Genomic DNA, 16348 nt, shown 5'->3' with positions numbered 1-16348 from the left:
CCCAGGGCCTCACCAGTGCTAGGGAAGCTCTCTGTCACTGAGCTATAGCTCCAACCCAACAGCGTTGTTGTTGTTTTTGTGGTACTGGGAATTGAACTCAGCGCCTTGTGCTTGCTAGGTAAGTGTTTAATCACTAGAACCGTGTCTCAGTCCTTTTGCTTTTCCTTGGTTTTTCAGATAGGGTTTCACTCAAACTTTTGCCCTGCCACAATCCTCCTATCTTCACCTCCTGAGTAGCCAGGATTATAGGTGTGCACCACACAACTGGCCCCAACAGAGGTGTTAAATAGTGACAAGAGTATACTTGTTGTGGTCATTCCTACATGAAAAACTCCGAGAAAGCAGGTCCCAAACATTCTTCTTATCAGCCTGTTTCTAGTAATGCCACTCCCTGTCCTGCAGATCCCCAGAGAACTCCTCCATGGAGGCGGGAGAATTCTGTGGCACAGATTGACAGCCCCTCTTCTTCCCAGATGTTTGGCAAGTGTGTGCACATAGGCATATGCGCACAGGTCAAGTTAAAGATGGCCCTAAAACCCAAAACATGAACAGCCAGCATTACAAATGCTTTTACAACTACGAAAGCCCAATAACCACTCCCAAGTACTTGATCACCTGCCGTGTTTCCTTCCTGAGGACAAATCTATTAAACCAATGGCCATAATAATAAAACCCAATCACAGCCTCCAGTTTTGATTTAAAAGACAAAATCAAACCACATTGGCTTTTGTGCTGATCGCACTGATAGTTTTGGAGAACAGTTGCTCCTTCACACAAGCTGGAGAAAACAATGAGCAATTGGCTCTACTGAAACTGCCCGAGCCCTTGCTGGGCTCAGCCCAAGCTATCCACTCAGTTCGTGCCTTTTAAGGCTGAGCTTTTTCTGCTGTCATCCAAAGCAAAAATAGAATACTGCTTAAAATATATTAGAAACAAATCAGCTCTCAGAAAAAAACGAAGGAAGGGAGAAAGGCGGGGAGGGAGGGAGTCTCAAGGTAAGTTGCCTCCTGGTGTATGTGGTCAAACCTCATGAAGAGGCCGGAGGGAAGGAAAGAGGAATGTCCAGACCTGCCATCAAATATGACCATATTTAAACGATTTTGTTAATAGACTTTATGTTTTAGAGCAGTTTTAGGTTCACAGCAAAATACAATGGTAGGGAAAAAATGGAATGGAAAGTGGAAAGTTCCCATTGGTCCCCTCTCCCCACCCCCACATGTGTACACACACACACGCACACACACAAAGTATGCACACATATGCACAGCTGTCCCACTACCAACACCTAGACCAAAATGGTACATGGTTGCAACTGATGACCCTATATTGACACATGGTTATCACCCAAATATTTCACACTAGCTAGCATTCACTTGTGGTGTTACAAAATCTGTGGTTTTAAAAAATGTATCCTAATATGTATTCATGACTGTAGTAGCTTGTAAACTAGTTTTCCTGCCTGAAAAATCCCCTAAGCTTTGCCTACTCCCTCTGGCTACCTAACTCTGACAGCCGCTAGTACTTTTTTACTGTCTCCATATCTTCCCTTCTCAGAGTGTCTTATGGTTGAAATCATACAATTTGTGGCCTTTTCAGATTGGCTTCCTCCACTTAGTAATATGCACTAAGTTTCTGCCATGTCTTTTCATGACTTCAATGGGATCCTGATTTTTTTTTTGTCAATACTGGAGTTTGAACTCAAGGCTTCATGCTTGCAAAGCAGGTTCTCTACTGCTTGAGCCACACCTCCTATCCATTTTGCTCTGGTTATTTAGGAGATGGGGTCTCTTGAACTATTTACCTGGGCTGACCTCGAACCTCAATCCTCCTGATCTCAGCCTCTTCAGTACCTAGGATTACAGGTATGAGTCACCAGTACCTGGATGGAAACCTGATTTTTAAAAGAATCTTTCCCACTATTTATGGTAGATTATTTACAGATATTTGTGCCTTCACACTTTAGGGAAACCCAATGCGTTTCCACCCACCTCTAGAATAGCTTGTCTTTCCTAACTTCCAGGTGGCTCTAGTGATCATCTAGTGTCCATCATTCACCATGGTTGTAGTTACTATGGTTACCAAATTGCTGTCATTACTTCTCTTTGCAGTAACAAATAAGCTAAAAACACTTCCTGGTGCACCACGAACATTTATGCACACAGATTCTGTGAATTACAAATTGGACATTGTACACACAGTACTTTGTCTCCTGCCAGTGCCCAAGGCCTCAGCTGGAAGACTTGAAGACTCATTCACTCAGCAATCTAATGACTGAAGCTGGTTGTTGGTGCTTCAACATGAACTATAAATTGATCTATTTTCTATTGCTATAGCAAAATACCTGAGGGTAGGTAATATAAAGAGGTTTATTGACCTTATGGTTTTGGAGGCTGAAAGTCTAAAATAGAGTGCTCCCTCCCTCAGGTGAGGGCCTCATGACAGATGGTATCATGGCCAGAGTGTGTGTCAGAGGTATCACCTGTAGAGACAGAAAGGCAGACAGTGGGGAAGGGTCAGGCTCACTCTTTATAACAGCTCACTCTCAAGGGAACTACAGGGTCCCTTGAGAGCTACCTTAATTCCTTCTGAGGGTACACTCCCAGTGCCCTAACCACCTCCCACTAGGCCCTACTTCTTAAAGTTCCTACCACCTCAAGACCACCATGCTAAAGACCAAGTCTCTGACACACTAGGTTTTGGGGGTCAAAGCATGGCTAAACCAGAGCAGATCAGTTGAGGCTTCCTTATAACCAGGTAGCCCACTGAGGGAGAGCAGCAGGCTTCTGCCTAATTCTTTTATGAAGTCCAGCATTTGACAACAATCTGATTACTGAGGCAGTCACTAAGAGATTCTGCCTCATGACAGGGAGTGCAAAGTCTGTGGAAGATCACATGAAACTGGAAACCATTCCTGATTCTGTTTCTGGAATACAATCACCTCTGCAGGGCAGGGGTTTGCTGGAGTGAGCTTTTTCCCTTGCTCCCTTGTTATTACTGAAACTAACTGGGCTTAACTGGGTGGCAACGGGAGAGGGAGCAAGGACACAGGACAGACAGACAGACAGAACATGGGATCAGGTATGTTGGGCACTCAGGTGGAGATGCACAACCCTCATTGCTTCTTTATCTCTATTAATCTCTTCATTTACTCTGCTTCTTTTCTCTATCTGTATTCTTTAGGGCCTACTCCTTTTCAGTTCTTTAAAACCTTGCTTTTAAAGTCTTCTTTTCTGTTCTTTAAAGTCTCTTTCCTTAGACTTTCACTGTCCCATGTTGTCTCTTGGCTGTTCTTTAGCATAATCTCTCTTAAAGTCTCTGCCCCCAGGCTTGCACTGCCCCATGTTCTCTCTTTAGCTTTCTTAAAGCCTCAGTGCTCAGACTTTGCACTGTCCCATGTTCTCTTTAGCTTTCTTAAAATCTCAGCCCTCAGGCTTGCTAGCAATTCCCCTTTAGCAATTCTCCTTCAGCAATTCTTTTCCCTTCAGCAATCTTTTCCCTTCAGTAATTCTTTTCCCCTCCAAAAGCCTCCCACACCAAAAAGCCAAAAGCCCAAACGCAAAAAGCTCAAAGCAAAAGCCCCAAAGCAAAAAGCCTCAAAGCAAAAGCCCTGCATCCTCCTTCAGTGAGTCTTTTATATCCAGTGGTAAGCAGGTGGAGCAGCAGGGAGGGGTGTGACATTATAGCAGGAGAAACCTGCGTTTTTGCTTCTCCAAACTGTAAACAACTTAGGAGAAGCAGCTGTTCTACATTTTCCTCTTCTGTGGCCGGGGCTGTGCCAATCTCAGATAAACATCTTAGGAAAAGCAACTGAGCTGCATCTCACCTTGCTTATGTCCAGTTCTCATAGGCTCCTCATAATCTGCTCTCCACAGTTTGCCAGGCTCTGAGGATTCATAGTGAGAAGCTATGGTTTCTGACCTGAGACAGGATATACAAAGACAGATTCCCACACATAAAATTAACATCAAAGAGCATCAAATTGCTGCAGGAAAAGTGTCACAGGAAGGGCTCCAGGAAGGTTGCAGAGTCTTATGGAAATAAAAGTGCAATCTTCAGGGTGTCACTTTGACACCACCGTGGTGCCACCATCTGCAGTCACTAGTACTGAACCAGGGTTACTGACCCACCTGGGTTCCCAAATCTTCTCCAGTCTCCTGGAGAAAACTTGGTCCTACACAAATCTTTCTCACCTCCTACACAGTGGTGGGGGAGGGGGGAAATCTGGGCAGAGCCACCTTGGGTATCACTGGGAATTAATGAGACAGGTGGCACATCCTCAGGCCAGCTTCTTACAGTTCACAGCTCAACCAGGTTGTGTTGGAAGTGGTCTGAGGTCAAAGATGACAGAAGCAAACAGAGCCTGCATAGCTCAGTTAATTCTTCCTCCTACCTGCTCAGCTCCAACTCTGGTCTAGCTTCCACCTATACTTTGCAGTCAGGAAACTTTGCCAGAGAAAGTCAAGTGACTTACTCAGGATGACCCAAGCCCAGGTTTGGTGTTGGATTTTTGTTTTTGCTTTTGTTTTCCAAACTATGCAAAAGCACTAGACTATGTTGGGTGCTGGTGGCTCATGCCTGTAATCCTAGCTACTCAAGAGGCAGAGATCAGGAGGATGGCAGTTCGAAGTCAGCCCAGGCAAATAGTTCTCAAAAAAACCCTATCTCAAAAAACCCATCACAAAAAAGGGCTGGTAGAGTGGCTGAATATGTAGGCCCCGAGTTCAAACCCCAATACCACAAAAAAAAAAAAAAAAGCACTAGAATACATTTCTTTGAAAAGTGAGAGGAAACCTGATGTGTACTAGAGTTTAGGGGGTTACCATCTTGCCAATTCCTCAATTCCTGTTAGCCTTTGAGATGCCACAGAAAGACAGGCAGCTGTCCCCCTCCTTCTTAACAGTCACCACCATGCCCCTCTAAGAAAGCTCCTTCTCCCAGCTCCAAAGCACAGAAGTCCATTCATCTCCTCCAGGGTGAGAGACAAGAGAGTAACCCTCCCAAAGACTGTGTAGAGAGTACTTCTACTTTTCCACTTATTAACCTCATTCACCAGGCTGAGAAAAGAATTCCCCATCTCTCAAAAACTCTCCCTTTTATTCCTCTAACTCCTTTTTTGGGGGGCAGTGCTTTTCTTTTGCAGAAAGTACTGAGTGTAAAACTAGAGCCAAGTATATTCTGTGATTTCAAACACAAGCCTGGGGTGGCAGGGGAGACAATCACCCCAAGGTCTTCTGTCTGTGAAAGGGAGGGGCCTGAATGGCCCTTTGTTTCCACCCAAGTCTGGGGGTGGAAGGCGGGGAAGGGACAAGCCTGTTATGTGACGCTCTGTTGGGCTTGGCTCTGGGCCTCATCCCCTATTCAGTTCTTGGAGCCTGCAGGCCCTGGCTGAGCTGAGGATGCCCCAACTTGGCCAGAGCTGAAATGCATGAAATTCCTTGCTCCTTGGGAAGTACACAGCCATCCCAAGGCTGGGTGAATTCCATTAGCCAGGAGAATGCATCTCTTCTTAAAGGGTCCCCTCCCAGAGCGCACATGTGTGTGTACAAACACGCACATGTACACACGTGTGCACATGAACACACACGCACACACACACATACACGCTTGTATGCCCAGCACTGCTCTACTAGGATATTAGCCATGTTTGCTATCTGAGTTTTAAAGTATTTATTGTTCTTGTTGTTTGCAGAAACCTCAAAAATAGGCAAGTTATTAGAGTTGCTGAAAGAACTGGACAAGAGTAAGGGGAAAGTAACACCACGGACCATAGTTATCATTTTGTTTTTCTCTTGCGGTGGGACTGGGATTTGAACTCAGGGCTTCACACTTGCAAAACAAGTGCTTTACTGCTTGAGCCACACCTCCAGTCCATTTTGCTCTGGTTATTTTTGTAGATGAGGATCTCACAAACTGTTTACCCCAACTGGCCTCCAACTCTGTTCCACTGGTGCCAGCCATTATCTTGAACACTTTTCTTTCCCCATAGTAATCTTTTTTTGGTTTTGTTTTTTTAAGACAGATTCTTATTACATAGTCCAGGCTGGCCTCTGCCTCTACCTCATGATCCTCCTGCCTCAGCTTCAGGAGTGCTGGAATTAAAGGCATGTACCACTACACCAAGCTCATACAATCTTTAATCAAAGTAATTAAAAACAAAACATGGATCAGTGTTGGGTGTATTTGTGTGTGTGTGACTTGATGAGTTGATTCTAAATGAAGACTAAAGAGTAAATGATTGCAAAGTGTAGACTAGAACAATGAAACAGCACAGAGTCCAGGAAAACATGCCTGCATCTATAGAACTTGACAGATGGCAAAGGTATATCATGGATTATTTTAAAAACTACTGGGGCACTTGGTCAGCCATTGGCAAAAACTCAAAATTAGGTCCCCACCTCATCTATACCCTGGACTACAGACTTAGGAGTGAAAAATAAAACAAAGACTTTCTTTTCAGGGTCTTTCTCATGAACTTGGGTCAGAGAAGAGTTAAACATAAGCCATAAAGGAAAAGACTGATCAATCGATGTGATTATGTTACAGTTAGTTCCTGTTATGTTTTATTGTCTTCAGGTTCACCAAGGTAGGTGAATGGTTCCAAGTTGACACTCCCTCTTCACAATAGAATAAAACACAGTGCCTTATATGGTGACTTTGCAGTGCCCACAGTAGAGCTGGCAGGACATACATCTCCACACAATTGAAGTAGGTTGTTCTGTTGTGGTTGTTTTTTGAATCCTCCTGCCTCAGTTTTCAAGTTTGAGGATTTCAGGCACATACCATCAGGCCCAGCCACATAATTAAGTTCATGACTGTGTGATTGCTTTGGCCAGTGGAGGAAGCTATCTGATGTCCAATCAAAGATTTTCATTGTGCTTGCATGCTCACCTGACCCCTGTCATTTACCATAACAAGTGCATGCCCTCAGTAGCTGCTGGTTTCAAATCTGAGATATCTGGGACAGATTTAAAGCAGACCTGAAGTGTGAAAGAGAGCCACCCTCACTTACCAATGGACCTAAGAGTTAGAAAACTAAACTTTTGTTATTAGAGTCACTGACATTTTGGGGGTTGTTTTTAACTCAATATTATTCTAGCAAAAGCTGTTTAGTACTTTAACTTATTCAGAAGACACTGGTTTTTTGAAGGGAGGATATTTAGGGTCCACAGAATAGAATCAACAGGAGGATAGAGGCTGAGAAACAGGCAGGCACCAGATAGGATTCAAGAACCGACAAGTCTAAAAGCAGGAAAAGGTAAGTCCAGGGCACCACACTCCTTTCTATTATCCTCTGGATGGGGAGGTGAGGAAAGCATGCAATTATTCTAGATAGACCACTTCTACCCACCAACTAGAGAGCACAGGCTCGAGTCACTTTCTCCCAGACTATATCTAGTGGGAAGAAAAAATGCTTCATAGGAAATAGGTGCTTCCCCACCCCACCCCCACCACCCCCCCAGTGCTGGATCTCAAACCCAGTGCCTCACGCATGCTAGGCAAGTGGTCTACCACTGAGCTGTACTCCCAGCCCTATTTTAAGTCATTTTGGCAATGAAGTCAGGTGTGGAATTTCCCATTCATGGTGTCATGCTGATGCTGAGTTTCAGATTTGAGAGAACTTCAGATTTCAGATTAAAGATGCCCAACCTGAAATCATTACTTTTTAGTGAGACTGGGGTTTGAACACAGGGCTTCACACTTTCAAAGCAGGCACTCTGCCACTTGAACCACACCTCCTGAAAGGAAAGTGAAGAAGTACATACTGAGGAAGAATCTGCAACCTCTATAAGCAGAAGGTCTTTATTAGGGAGAGGAGACCTGAGAGGGACCCTCAGCCATCAGCGTAACACTCTGAGAGGAGCAAGAGCATGCCTCTCTTACAGGCTGGGGATTTTAAACATCCTTTGGTGGGAAAAGGGAGGCTGGAGGGGGATGGGCATTAGGTAAGATGGTTGGGAAGGAGGATGGGGGAGGTGCTGGACATTGGTGGGAAGGTCATTGGGGTTGGGCAGGTATATGTGTTGTTATCTCGACATTCCAGCAATTCCAGCATTTGCATTGTTTTAGTATTTCTTGACATTCCAGCATTCCAGGCTCTTTGATTATATATATATTACACACACACACACACACACACACACACACACACACACACACACAGAGAGAGAGAGAGTGGCATGGGCGTGCTGCCTGTCTTCTGGCTACTTCCTGCTTCCTGCTGGCTAGGGGCCATGTAAGGGTTTATTGGGCCTGGAGAGTTTGTAGTAGCATGATGATCTTGAACTGCTCCCCTGCAGTATCCCGGGAAATGGCGGTAATATGTTCCTGTAAAAAATTTTGGAGAATATTAATGAGACATGGTAGGAACATTAGAGCCAGACAAACAAGGATGAGAGGGACTGCTAGCAGGATGAGCCATGGGAATGAGGAAAGAATATTAGTAGGCTGTGAAGATGTTAGCTGTGAGGAGATCTAACCCCCTCCTGTTTTGAAGACAAGGTCACAATGGGAAAAACAAGGGGTCTCAGTAGAGGGAAGACTCATTGTATCCATTTAGCCCAGGAAGACCACTGTTCCCAGCTGTCCATTGTTCATTGTTGGAGATTGGCATCGAGCTCCTGAAATCTCTTAGCATCATCATGAACAATCCTGGACTGGCTGACATAAAAGCAGAAATGCCATGAAAACAGCATTCTTTGGACATGGTTTTGAATGGCAACCTGTATAAAAGAATATAGTCTTGGGAGATAAAGTACATGCAGTTAAATATACATGAGCCACTGGTTATCAGCATGAGAAGGAAAACCAAGGGACTTTGGGGTACAGACCTTGGCTATAGGTTTAAGTAGACGAAAGAACTGGGAAGAGGGGACAGTCATGTACAGTAAATAGTTCCAATCACAGGTGTGTCCTGGTTGGTTATTACCTCAGTGTTTGTTTTGGGAGAGATTCCAGAGTTGTTATCTGGAGGGTGTTCTGTAAAAGCAGTTTAAGTCTAAAACTAGAGATACCTTTATCTAGTAGAGTACAGAGGAAGTTAAAATTAGAATGCTCCCAGTTAAACATACCACCTAAAGGGAAAATAACTCCATGAGCATGGACTACTAAAAAGATAAGTTTGGAGCCATCAGAAATAACGATTTTTTACTTAAATGGAAGGCCTTGGCCAAAAATATGAGTTTGCCTTCTGTCAGAGGTGCCTGCAAGGGCTTGAGTGTCCAGTAGCCCTGTATAAGATCACTTCTTTAAAACCTCTCGGCTTTAGTAACTTTTGTGAGGTCTGGCACAGGTGAGTCCATCTGGATTGTGACAGTTTTCCCCTCTTGTCTCCAAACTGTCTCTCTAAAGATTTTGTCTCTTTAGAAGACTCTCCTCGACACCCACAGAGTGGGAGAAAATATTTGCCAGCTACACATCAGACAAAGGACTGATAACCAGAATATATAGGGAACTTAAAAAACTAAATTTTCCCAAAACTAATGAACCAATAAAGAAATAGGCAAGTGGACTAAACAGAACTTTCTCAAAAGAAGAAATTCAAATGGCCAAAAAAACACATGAAAAAATGCTCACCATCTCTAGCAATAAAGAAAATGCAAATTAAAACCACACTAAGATTCCACCTCACTCCTGTTAGAATAGCCATCATTAGCAACAACATGAACAACAGGGGTTGGCGAGGATGCGGGGAAAAAGGAACCCTCTTACACTGTTGGTGGGAATGTAAACTAGTACAACCACTCTGGAAAAAAATTTGGAGGCTACTTAAAACACTAAACATTGATCTACCATTTGATCCAGCAGTACTACTCTTGGGGATATACCCAAAAGACTGTGACACAGGTTACTCCAGAGGCACCTGCACACCCATGTTTATTGTGGCACTATTCACAATAGCCAAGTTATGGAAACAGCCAAGATGCCCCACCATTGACGAATGGATTAAGAAAATGTGGTATCTATACACAATGGAATTTTATGCAGCCATGAAGAAGAACGAAATGTTATCATTTGCTGGTAAATGGATGGAATTGGAGAACATCATTGTGAGTGAGGTTAGCCTGGCCCAAAAGACCAAAAATCGTATGTTCTCCCTCATATGTGGACATTAGATCAAGGGCAAACACAACAAGGGGATTGGACTCTGAGCACATAATAAAAGGGAGAGCACACAAGGGAGGGGAGAGGATAGGTAAGACACCTAAAAAATCAGCTAGCATTTGTTGCCCTTAACTCAGAGAAACTAAAGCAGATACCTTAAAAGCAACTGAGGCCAATAGGAAAAGGGGACCAGGATCTAGAGAAAAGGTTAGATCAAAAAGAATTAACCTAGAAGGCAACACACACGTACAGGAAATTAATGTGAGTCAACTCCCTGTATAGCTATCCTTATCTCAACCAGGAATACTTGTTCCTTCCTATTATTGCTTATACTCTCTCTTCAACAAAATTAGAGATAAGGGCAAAATAGTTTCTGCTGGGTATTGAGGAGGTGGGGGGGAGAGGGAGGGGGCGGAGTGGGTGGTAAGGGAGGGGGTGGGGGCAGGGGGGAGAATTTTGTCAATTAACTATTCTGGTTAATGAGAGTCCCTTGGTGCAAGAAAGCTTTTCCTGGATGTTCTTGGCATTGGAGGGGAAGCTTCAGGCAGGTCAGGAGGGAATCAGTGCCAATTAAGACCCATTTGGCCAAATTATAAACAACAAAAGAGGTTTAGAAGAAGTGGGCTTACCTGGCATCCATTTTTAGTTCTGTCTGGACTATAGATGATATCCTGACAACTTAAAAATGCTGTAGAATGTCAACAGACAACAGTTAAAGGTTTTGAAAAAAGCCAACAAAAGTAAATACCTAGAAGGCTGACTCGATTGAAAATAGGTACTTGGTAGAGTTAATTTTGAGGTTTAATTGTAAATGCTCCGAAGGACCCAGACTGAGAATGAAAAGACTTAGAATAGCCCTGACTAAAATGCTGAAAAATAGTGTGGGAAATGTCAGAACATTTAGTTATTACCATTGCAGACTGCATTTTTTGGAAAATAATTATGACTGACAATATTAAAACAGAAGCACTGAATGCTCCTTTTCACAATTAGGAACACAAGGACATGAGTTTGCAAAAGTATAGCATCCTTGACTTTAGATCTCTTCAAGTTAGGGGCCAATGCCTGTGATCCCAAATGGCCTTATTTTTTGATGTACAGTTACATTTCATACATATATAGTAACACTTATTTGACTAAAACTAATATAGGCCAGGTTTTAAGTAGCAGGATTGCCCAAATGGCAAGGTTTTTCTGAATGTTGCTGATTTCAAACAGCACACCTGCCAAACGTATTATTAACCATTTTATATTTCAAAAGTTTCAATATAATGCTTTTGGATAAAGAACTTTAGCTGGTCAGTTAAATGTAACACTTTTGAATAAAAGAGCTTTAGCTCATTTTACATAAACTGACACTTTTACCTTTGTAAATGTTTGTACCATATTTAGATAAAATACAGACACAGAGCACAGTTATAAGGTGGTCATTTAAGACACATGAGCAAATATGTAAATAAACTCTGATTTAGTAGTACTTAAGGCTTGACAAGATCAACAGAAAACATAAGTAATTTACTTTGATAAAATCTTTCCCTATAACAGTTTTCTGCAGATGTTACGCAGAGTAGAACAATATTAAGATAGCCTTGTTATTTTATGGACATAGAGAATTAGATTTTAGTTTGACATGACCCTAGAAAATCTTTTAGGCAACTCTTAGATTATAGTCAACTTTAACTTTATCACACACCGAAGCTTTTATTACACACTTTTAAGATTTACTCAGACCTTTATATAATATTCTGAACCCTCTGAAGGTTTGTCCTTATATCCCTCCTCTCCATATTTGGGACAATCTTTTGGACAAACCATTCTTTACAAAATCCTTTCTCATCCAAAAGCACTCCTTTTTCCCTTTAATTTTTTCCCAGAAATACACTCAATACCCATCTATATCCTTTCTACTTGTTGACTTTGCAACTTGTATTTAAAAATAACTTTTATAAGAATACACCATTTGTTAATAGGTCTAATTATTAAAAAATTGAATGTAAATTACTTATGATGAAATGAAACAGACTAAGGTTATTGTCCAAAATAACGCCTATTATTTAGTTAGACCTGATTTATATAACCTTTAAAAAACTGGTTTTTCTTAAAAATGGCAGCAGAAGAGTTAGGGGAGAGAAGAGAACAGAAGCCTTTCATTTCTTTACATTAACTCTACAAGAATCATCCTAGCGGCGCTAGGCATCCTGACGCAGGGGCGTGCGTGCAGTGCGGAAGGGGCGCGGTGCAGAAGCTGCTGCGGCGCGGTGCGGAGCAAGTGCAGTCATGTTTGAAATTAAGAAGATCTGTTGCATTGGCGCGGGCTACGTTGGAGGACTCACATGCAGTGTCATTGCTCACATGTGCCCTGAAATCAGAGTAACGGTTGTTGACGTTAATGAATCAAGAATCAATGCATGGAATTCTCCAACCCTTCCCATTTATGAGCCAGGACTAAAAGCAGTGGTAGAATCCTGTCGAGGAAAAAACCTGTTTTTTTCTACCAATATTGATGATGCCATCAAAGAAGCTGATCTTGTATTTATTTCTGTAAACACTCCCACAAAAACCTACGGCCATGGGGAAAGGCCGGGCAGCAGATCTGAAGTACATCGAAGCTTGTGCGAGACGCATTGTGAAGAACTCAAATGGGTACAAAATCGTGACTGAGAAGAGCACAGTCCCAGTGCGGGCAGCCGAGAGCATCCATCGTATATTTGACGCGAACACAAAGCCCGACTTGAATCTCCAGGTGCTGTCCAACCCTGAGTTCTTGGTAGAGGGGACAGCCATCAAGGACCTCAAGAACCCAGACAGAGTGTTGATTGGAGGGGATGAGACCCTGGAGGGCCAGAAAGCTGTGCAGGCCCTGTGTGCTGTCTACGAGCACTGGGTTCCCAAGGAGAAGATCATCACCACTAACACTTGGTCTTCAGAGCTTTCCAAACTGGCAGCGAATGCTTTTCTTGCCCAGAGAATCAGCAGCATTAACTCCATCAGCGCTCTGTGCGAAATGACAGGAGCTGATGTGGAAGAGGTAGCAGCAGCCATTGGGATGGATCAGAGAATTGGCAATAAGTTTCTAAAAGCCAGCGTCGGTTTTGGTGGGAGCTGCTTCCAAAAAGATGTGCTGAACTTGGTTTATCTCTGCGAGGCTCTGAATTTGCCGGAAGTAGCTCGCTATTGGCAGCAGGTCATAGACATGAATGACTACCAGAGAAGGAGGTTTGCTTCCCGGATCATAGACAGTTTGTTTAATACAGTGACTGATAAGAAGATAGCTGTTTTGGGGTTTGCATTCAAAAAGGACACTGGTGATACAAGAGAGTCCTCCAGTATATATATCAGCAAGTATCTGATGGACGAAGGTGCACACCTCCATATATACGATCCCAAAGTGCCCAGGGACCAAATAGTTGTGGATCTTTCTCATCCAGGTGTTTCAGAGGATGACCAAGTGTCCCGGCTTGTGACTATCTCTAAGGATCCATACGAAGCGTGTGACGGTGCCCATGCTGTTGTTATTTGCACTGAGTGGGACATGTTTAAGGAGCTGGATTATGAACGCATTCATAAGAAAATGCTGAAGCCCGCCTTTATCTTCGATGGACGGAGTGTACTGGATGGGCTCCGCAGTGAGCTACAAAACATTGGCTTCCAGATTGAAACAATTGGCAAAAAGGTGTCATCCAAGAGAATTCCATATTGCTGCTTCTGGTGAAATTCCCAAGTTTAGTCTTCAGGACCCACCTAGCAAGAAGCCCAAAGTATAGACACTGCCATTTGTATTTGTGATCATTTTGGTACTTCAGGATAGCAAATATCTATCTGATGTTAAGTGGAAAATGAACCAAGTGTTTTTAAGCAAGCAAAATTATTTTTTTAATCCTCAAATTTATACTAGCTACATGGTGTTAGCAGATCTGGTAATCATGAATCTAGAATTTTTTTACATATTTTTATATTATTGCTAGCTCAGTAATTGGATGAGTGGAAAATAATCATGTTGGTTTTAATGGTATTACTTTTTTGTAAAAGAAAAAGTAAACTTAAAACATTTTTATTTTATAAATTGTCCATAGGCGGCACTTACCTTCATTGGAAAGGGAAAGGCATGCTAGTTTTCCTGGGCCTTGGTTTATTTGCTTATCACTAAATATGTATTTTGAAAGCATGCAATTATCATGTTACATAGCCTCTGCAAGTATGGTTAAAGGAGTCCAGGCTGGCCTGAAACTTGGAATCCTCCTGCCTCAGCATCTCAAGTGTTGAGATTATAGGTGTGGGCCACCATGCCTGGCTCCTTTTATTTTAATGGGATATGTCACTGACTTTTAATCCAAAAAGATCATCACTGTGTATTTCCAATTTTTCATTTAAAGAGTGTTATCTTTTTGTTTTTAAAAAATTGACTTGAGGGGAAAATCAGCAATAGGGTCTATTTTTCTCCTCATTTCTTAGCTATCGTCATTGATCACTACTTTTGCAGTCTGAGTCAATGTTTATCACCTTTATTTTGCATTTTTATTTGTATTCTTAATTCCAATTTTTTCTTTAAAAAAACCAATAAAATCTCATATGAAATAAAAAAAAAGAATCATCCTAAAGATGTTTAAACACATGCATATGTAAAAAAGTTTTAAATTAAGCATACCATAAATGTGAATTTAAGTGCGCATAGATTCAAGAGCTCAAAAACATGTAAAACTTAACTAAGTGGCCACAAGTACATTGATTAGTTATTTTTTTTAATTTTTAGGAGCAGATTGAGAAGTGTCCCATTCTGTTCTTTTAGGACTCATTTTGGGCAGCTTAACAACTGAGGCAAGAGTGAATTCTAAGAAAGTGTTTTGAGTCAGTCTCAGTCTCTACTAAGATTTTTGTCTCTAATAAGTTAATCATATAATAGCCATACACAAAATTTACCCAATGAAACACAAAACAATTACATTAATTGAAGGTTTTAGATTTACCTCTAGAGGGTGTTTATAATAAGTTTTAATAATAGTTTACCTTGGGCTACAGTAACTTTGTTATAAGCCTAATCTTTAAAGTAAATTTAGGCAGAGTAGTCTTGTAGAGTTGGTGTCCCCTTTCCTTGTCATGACAAAGGATACGGGATGCCCAAGGAGATGTACAAGTCCATCCTCTTATTTTATACTAAAAATTTTGTTTTTAAATTAGAATTTATATGACAGGCTGGGAAAAGGGCAGAGTACATTGAAACTGGTGATGGTAAGCATGGAAAAGGTAGAATGAATCAGCCCCTCAAGAGTTAATTTTAGGTAAGGGACCTAATGAAAAAAATCCAAATGCTTTATTGAATCTGTAGCAGAACTCAGGAAGGCTGCCCTTTCATCTTTTAATTTATGCCATAACCTAGAAAACTGAGATTTTAATTTTAAATACATGGGGCATTTTAGATAGAGAATTGAAATTCTGTCATTGGTTTTTCCAGCCTGTACTCACATAGGCTGAGGTCGTGGGTCCATCATCCCAACTGCATGGTGCCTTGGCCAGGAGAGCAAATGGGCCAGCTCAGGGTTGCCACCTGCAGTGACCTGGATATGACCTGATCCCCCTCCTGGTCTTGACACGTCTGCAATGGGAAAACTGCCCATCTCAAAAGCAAGACTTAAAGGAGAAAACTGTTAGTAGAGTGTTCAGGCAGACTTAGATGCTTCATTTTTAGGTGGAAGACCAGGAGGTCAGGACAGAAAAGTAGCTCCAGTCATTGGCCACATGTCATTTAGATTTACAACTGATTTTATGTTTGTAGTCCTGGGACCATGTGAGTTACTCAGGATGCTGAGAGAACTGACAATGTGACTTGAGCAGGACTTTTCTTCCCCTTTCTCCCTGTCCATTTCTGTCTTTGTTGTCCTCACCTGGATGGCCAGTCCAGAAGAGGAGACAGGAGCTGGACATGGAGTAGGAGGGGTGAAAAATAACCTCCATTAATATCAATGTGAGTCAATGCCCTGTATAGCTATCCTTATCTCAACCAGCAAAAACCCTTGTTCCTTCCTATTATTGCTTATACTCTCTCTACAACAAAATTAGAGATAAGGGCAAAATAGTTTCTGCTGGGTATTAAGGGGGGAGCGGGAGGGGGTGGAGTGGGTGGTAAGGGAGGGGGTGGGGGCAGGGGGGAGAAATAAACCAAGCCTTGTATGCACATATGAATAATAAAAGAAAAATGAAAAAAAAATAACCTCCATTATAGCTGAGACAGATTTAGAGAGAAGAGTTTTAA

The 16348-nt window shown here is 42.1% G+C and overlaps 1 pseudogene; it reads left to right on the top strand.

Moving 5' to 3' along the window:
* Positions 1-12536: 12536 nt before the first annotated feature.
* Positions 12537-14689, top strand: LOC109685156 (UDP-glucose 6-dehydrogenase pseudogene; annotated as a pseudogene).
* Positions 14690-16348: the final 1659 nt, after the last annotated feature.

This window comes from Castor canadensis, chromosome 9 (assembly GCF_047511655.1).
Source record: "Castor canadensis chromosome 9, mCasCan1.hap1v2, whole genome shotgun sequence".
Classification (NCBI taxonomy): domain Eukaryota; kingdom Metazoa; phylum Chordata; class Mammalia; order Rodentia; family Castoridae; genus Castor; species Castor canadensis.
Note: the sequence above shows the minus strand (reverse complement) of the source record. Positions and strands in the feature narration are given on the sequence as shown.